Raw genomic sequence first — 6,513 nt, forward strand, 5'->3', positions numbered from 1 at the left:
GCGGACTGAATCATAATTGAAGTTCATGAAGGCTCCTTTGGTATGCATGCTAGTGGTCACACAATGGTTAAAAAGATCTTGAGGGAGGGCTATTACTGGATGACAATGGAGGCTGATTGCCATTGTCATGTGCAAATATGTCATAAATGCCAGATCTACACCGATAAGATACATGTGCCACCGGTTCGGTTAAATATCTTGACATCTCCTTGGCCTTTTCCCATGTGGGGCATAGACGTTATCGGGCGCATCGAGCCAACTGCCTTAAATGGGCATCGCTTTATCCTTGTAGACATTGACTATTTCACCAAATGGGTGGAAGCAGTCTCGTATGGAAATGTTACAAAGAAAGTGGTTGCTCGCTTCTTGAAGAAGGAGATTATATGTCGTCATGGGGTCCCAAATAAAATCATCACTGATAATGGTTCAAACCTCAATAACAAAATGATGAAGGAATTGTTCAAAGACTTCAAGATCGAACACCATAATTCATCTTTGTATTATCCAAGGATGAATGGCGTTGTTGAGACAGCCAACAAGAACATCAAAAAGATCATTCAAAAGATGGTAGAGACATACGAGGATTGACATGAAATGCTACCATTTGCTTTGCATGGCTACTGTACTTTGATACGCACTTCCATTAGGGCAACTTTGTCCTCTTTTGTCTATGGCATGTATGCAGTACTACCTATTGAAGTAAAGATTCCTTCTTTAAGGATATTAACAAATGTCAAGTTGGATGAAACCGAATAGATACATGCAAGATTGGATCAGCTTAATCTCATTGGTGAAAAAGGCCTAACAGCCATTTTCCACGGCCAGCTATATCAGAAGCGGTTATAGATGGAATTTTATAGAAAATTTCATCCTCGAAATCTCAAGGTTGAAGACCCGGTGTTGAGAAAGATTCTGCCAATTCATACAGATCCGTGGGGAAAATTTACGCCTAATTATGAAGGTCTATACGTTGTAAAAAGGTATTCTCTGGAGGAGCCTTGATCCTATCAACCATGGATGGTAAAGATCTCCTATCCCTAGTGAATTCAGACACAGTTAAAAAATACTTCTCCTAGTAGACCCGCTAAGTAGAGGATCCTGAGGGGAGACTTAGGAAAAAATGGGCAGCGCAATGGACCACAAAAAGAAAGGTCCAGACAAAAATTAGGGATAAAATCAAAAGAAATAAAGAAGTCGCTAAGTTGATCACCCCAAAGGTAAACTTAGGCAAAAAAAATAGATATCCCGGTAGATTGAAAACCCAAGAGGGTAGTCTAATCAAAAGTTAGGGATTTGAAAGGCGAGAGATTGCGGTCTACAAAGGATCTGTACATTCGCCATTACAACCAAGAAAACCCCCAAATGGGAAGAATCTATCTAATCACCTTCTTAAGAAGTAAGGAAAAAGGATCTCCAAGGACATATATACTATAGCAGAGTTAGAACTCAATTGATATTCGAGAACTCTCATTGCCATTGTATTTTCCATTCTTTCGCAATTACCTCTTTAAAGAATTGCTTCCCTTTGAAAATCACCAATCTACGGGTTTTTCATCAATAAAAGAACTTTCAACAAATGTGCTCAATAATTTTTACTTGTTCTGCTTGTTTGTAAAAATGTGAATTTATTTTTTAATAAACATTGCTTTGAAAACTTTGGGGAATAACAATAAAAGTATTTAAAGAGAACAAGAAGTTACTTTTCTTTTAAAAGTGTATGAAGGATAACCATGGTCTCCAAACAATATATTCAGTACACGAGGATGTCATAAAAATCATAAGAGTTCTTGGACTCGGCCTGATCAGGAGGTCCCCTAAGATAAGCAACAATTTGCTTGTTGGCTCCAACACAGCTTGGACGCTCTAAAAGATCTAGATCTTGCTAGATCATTATTATGGTGTCTGGAAAAAAATCATGATGTCAGGAAGTCAGATCCTTAACCTGAAAATTCAAACCAAAAGCCCAATCACATTTGGCAACCCCCAAAATCCAAGCATGCCTCGACCCTTTGTATACATGATCATTTCATATCATCACATCATGAAATGCGTAGCGTATTCCATCAAGATGGAGCATTACGCCATGCAAATAAACATGCATGAATTGCATGAAAGTCTTCCTCGAGAGCATAAAAGAATCCTTCATTAATACATTTTTTCTCCCCCACAGAGAACATTATCATGAAGTTCTTGATTAATATTCCCGACAGGTTTGCCGAAATATCTGTTCTTCGTATTTCCTTTTGCAAGTACCTTTTGACCTTTCGTCAGTCACTTACCTTTTGTAACCACATGTTAGATTACAAAATTTAAAGCGAAAGGCAATAAATAAGGCAAGCAATATCAAAAGGATAAACATCCATACACGCGAGGAAGCAACCTAGATTAGGCTTGGCTTACTTAGGGAGGCCCAACAGAGCCGCCAGTTGTCGCTACACCAAAAATACAGAGTCGCCATCGGTTTTTATTTATTCCAAAGGAAAGGGAAAATATCGAGAAAACCCCAAAAGAATGGTCGTCGCAACCACGAACAGGTTCGGAAGTCGGTTATGCAAGGGGAAGGTATTAGCACCCCTTACATCCATGGTACTCCATGGGAACCATCTAGGATGTTTGCGTTTGAATGGATGTTGTTTATCGAAATGTTTGCTTGCCAAAGGTTTGCGGAATGGAGGTAGGTTTTAAATTAGTGTGCTCGCCAAGGATTGGGTCCTCGTGCCTACGTATGCCCACTTGTTGAAGTGAGAAATCAGAACCCTGTTATTTATGGGTATAAAAGTTTGTTTATTTTGTTGATTTTATTACTCTGAAGAAGGGTTTTTGATTGTGTCTCCCTAAGGCTCAAACAAAAGGTTTGAATGCGTTGAATGGTTTTTAGGTTTTGAGAAATGTGTTCTTGATTTCGGATTGCACTAAAGACTTTGCATAAAGGTGAATACCTCGAACTACCAAGCTAAACGTCTTGTGTTCGAAGCATTCAGAAAGAGTGTAGGAAAGCTCCATTCTCATCCCTTCTTTACCACTTAAGGCTCATGGCGTATAATCCTAATCGCATTTATTATATTTTTGAGTTTGATTTGAAAAGGTCGCTTGACGTTGGATCAAGGGTTTGCTTGTTGATTACGAAATAGTGAGTGTTCCTAATGCCTAAGGAGATGCTAACAAGCAATAATAAAGAAAGCAATTAAAGGCATACATCGGAAAGGGAAAGGGGTACATGTAAAGTACAAGGGAGTGCAAGAAATAAAAGGTCTCATTGTCAGGTAGCCCAAGCAAAAGCCTTGTGTGTGCAATTGTGTCCTAAACTAGAAAGCGCATAAAAGATTACAAGTCCTTGAGTCTTTAATACTCCTTTCCATGTTTGGGTTAAATAACTGTCCAGTGTCTCTTGCAAGGGTCCTAATGAGAAGTCTCTAAGTCCTTCGTCCAAAGTTCTTTCCAGGCATAAGAATTATTGTATTTTTGTATTTTTTAAGTCTAATCCATTTTTAGGTTCATTTTAGAATGAGATGAAGAATGTACAATATGGAATATAAAGCAAAATAAAAGAAAATAAAGTAAATGACAAAAGTTAAATGTTAGAAGTTAGGTACAAGAATGTAAAAAGGTTAGAAGTTAGAATGCAGAATTTAAAATGAATTAGATGTTAATGGTTAGATGTTAGATGTTAATCAAGATTATAAGAGAATTAATAACAACATAAAAATCTAAACCAAATTCTAAAGTAAACAATTAACAAAAATTATCAAACAATATCACCATGAAGACCAAATTAAAATTCTAAAGTCAAACAATATCAAAGTTAATATCAAGTTATTTCTAATATCAACAAACAATTATCAAAAATTAATATTCAACAAATCAAGCATTAGAATTAAAAATCAATACTACTACCAAACCCTAAGCTAATCCTACTATTAATCTAATTATCCTAATAATCCTACAATTAACCTAAACTTAAATCCTAAAAACTCAACCTAATCCTAATATTACCTAAGATTAATCAACTATGTCCTAATTAACTAAACTAGAACCTATTTAACTAGACTAAAGTCTAATAAAAACAATAAGACAATGGGCCTGGATTGAGTGGGATAAGCCCAATCGCAGGGGTGTGCAAGGCTAAGGAGGGAGTATACTGCACCAAAAACATTTGGATCGAGCCTAACTGGGAGGCCAAAGGGTGGATGGATAATAAAGAGTGGGCTTCTTCTTCCTCACCTCTTCACGCCAGTTCGCAGAAATTCCAAATCGGAAAACTATAATTGAAAACGACTCCATTCCAATCACCCTTACGCACGAATAACAAAAGTGGAAGAGAGAAATGCTCACCGTCTCCGACGTTCCACGTGGTGGTTTGATTTCGGTTAGCTGCGTGGTCGCAGTCGACGAAGCAGAAGCAGGACGAATGGCGGTCACAATAATGAGGTGCGGCAGCGTTTGAGATGAAGTTGATGGAACACGGCGGTGATTGCAGCACGACGGTGGAAGACGCAATGCTGATGAAGTGCGATGGCGATTGAAGCGTGACGATGGAAGACGTGATGCTGATGAAACGTGGTGGTGATTGAAATGGTGTTGGTTGTAAGACCCCAATTTTGGCCCTAAGATCCCTCATGGCATCATAACATTGCATTTGCAAAGCCTCAAGGATCATAAGCATCTTGGTTCCCTTTGCCTTTGGGTGGGACCTCTTGTGAGTGGTTTGAGATCACCAAGCATGCTTGAATTGTATATAATTTCTTTTTCTCATTTTATTTTACTAACCAAAAGCACAAAAAATATGTCACTAACATTTCTTGTTTGCAGCTTGAGCAAACACAGGGTCTAAAAGCTTCCAGGAGATCCTTTGTGCAATGATAAGGTCAAGAGAAGATGAAAGCAAGAATGGCAATGGTTCCCAAAGATCTCATCCGTAAAATATGCCTCCCTAGTATCTCAATTCATCATTTTGATCAAAGCAAGTTAAAGGATTTGAGGTTTGTTTCTCAAGGAAACCCTAATTAATCTGTTCATCAACTGTGCCTTGCTCTAGAAGCAACCTCAGTCCATGGTCAAATACCATCAAGGGAAGTTCTTTAATTCATCATTCCATTCATATTTGAAATTATTTGAGTGTCCTCAATCATCAATTCATCAGGATATGAGTTGTGGACTTGAGAAGTTGATCAGCCAATTCATTTGTCTATTTTGAAATGCACAGAGATCTAACTTTTTATGTGTTGGTCAAATGGAGATGATCCCAAGAGAAAAAATGTTCTTAAGGACAATATGAACAACTTTCATGTTCATAAAAATTGGATTTTAAGCTTGGAAGGTCATCATCCATTCCAAGACATTATAGGTCATTTTGACTGAAACCCTAATTTTGGGTCAACTTCCCAAGAACATAACTCATCCATTTTTTATGATTTTGAGGTGGAACCAAATTAATTGGAAATCTTATTGTGTCTACTTCAAATGTTAGGTTGAGCAAAATTTCAAAATCTCAAAATAAATACATGTGATAATGCAAAACATTATAGGTCACTTCGGGCCAAATGCATTGAAATGGAAAAAAGTCCAACTTCAAGTGCCCATATATTCTTCATCAAAAATCCAAATTATGCAAAATTTAAGTCCACATTGATTGTGTTGAAAAGATCTACAACTTTCTTGTTGAAGGGTTTATCATTTGGAGCTTGCATCAATGAGACAGAAGGGCTTGAACATTGGCCAAATTTGGAAACTTCACTTATGCATGTTTTGCACCCTACACTTTAAATTCAAAATTCACAAATTTCCAAGGCCCAATTGAAATTTTGATCAACATATCATTTGTTCCTTATGCAACAAGCTTTCTAACCATTACTCATGAGGTAGCATTTGGAGTTTGGAAGCACCATTTTCGAAGGCATGAAGATTAAGTGCATTTTGTGAAATTCAATTCAAATTGCCATGCATGAGCTATTTACACTTCTTGTACACGTCCATTTGCAATTCACATGAGCTCAGCAGGTCATTCCAATCTTCATTGGGCCTTCCACATGATCACACAAGTCCATGCAATGAAAATCCATTTGCCATGCACACGAGTAAACTCATGCACTCGGCCCTTTCCAGCTATAAATACATGTGCTATGCTTCATAATTCTTCAACCCGAAGGCGCCTGAAATGCTGCAAGAGTGAATCCCTAACCATACCAAAGGAGCTAAGTTCATTTTTCTTCAAAAATTCAGATCTGAAATTCAATTGCATTTGGTTGAATTCTCAGATCTAAAGTTCCTAAACCTTCATCATTTGATCCATTGAAGTTCTATTTTGCAAAAGGAACCAAGGAAAGGGACTCAAATCTTCATAATCCAAAGGTTTGGATCAACTGGTTTTTGCTTCGAATCTCTTTGTTCTTTGATCCATTGGCCTTGATATTGTGTTGTTTGAAGTCCTCTCTATAGAGGCATCATTATTGTATGCTTAATTATTGAAATCGAGCAAGTTCAGTTGAACATCATCAAACTTCCATCTCTGATTTC

This window comes from Lathyrus oleraceus, chromosome 5, assembly GCF_024323335.1.
Source record: "Lathyrus oleraceus cultivar Zhongwan6 chromosome 5, CAAS_Psat_ZW6_1.0, whole genome shotgun sequence".
NCBI lineage: Eukaryota > Viridiplantae > Streptophyta > Magnoliopsida > Fabales > Fabaceae > Lathyrus > Lathyrus oleraceus.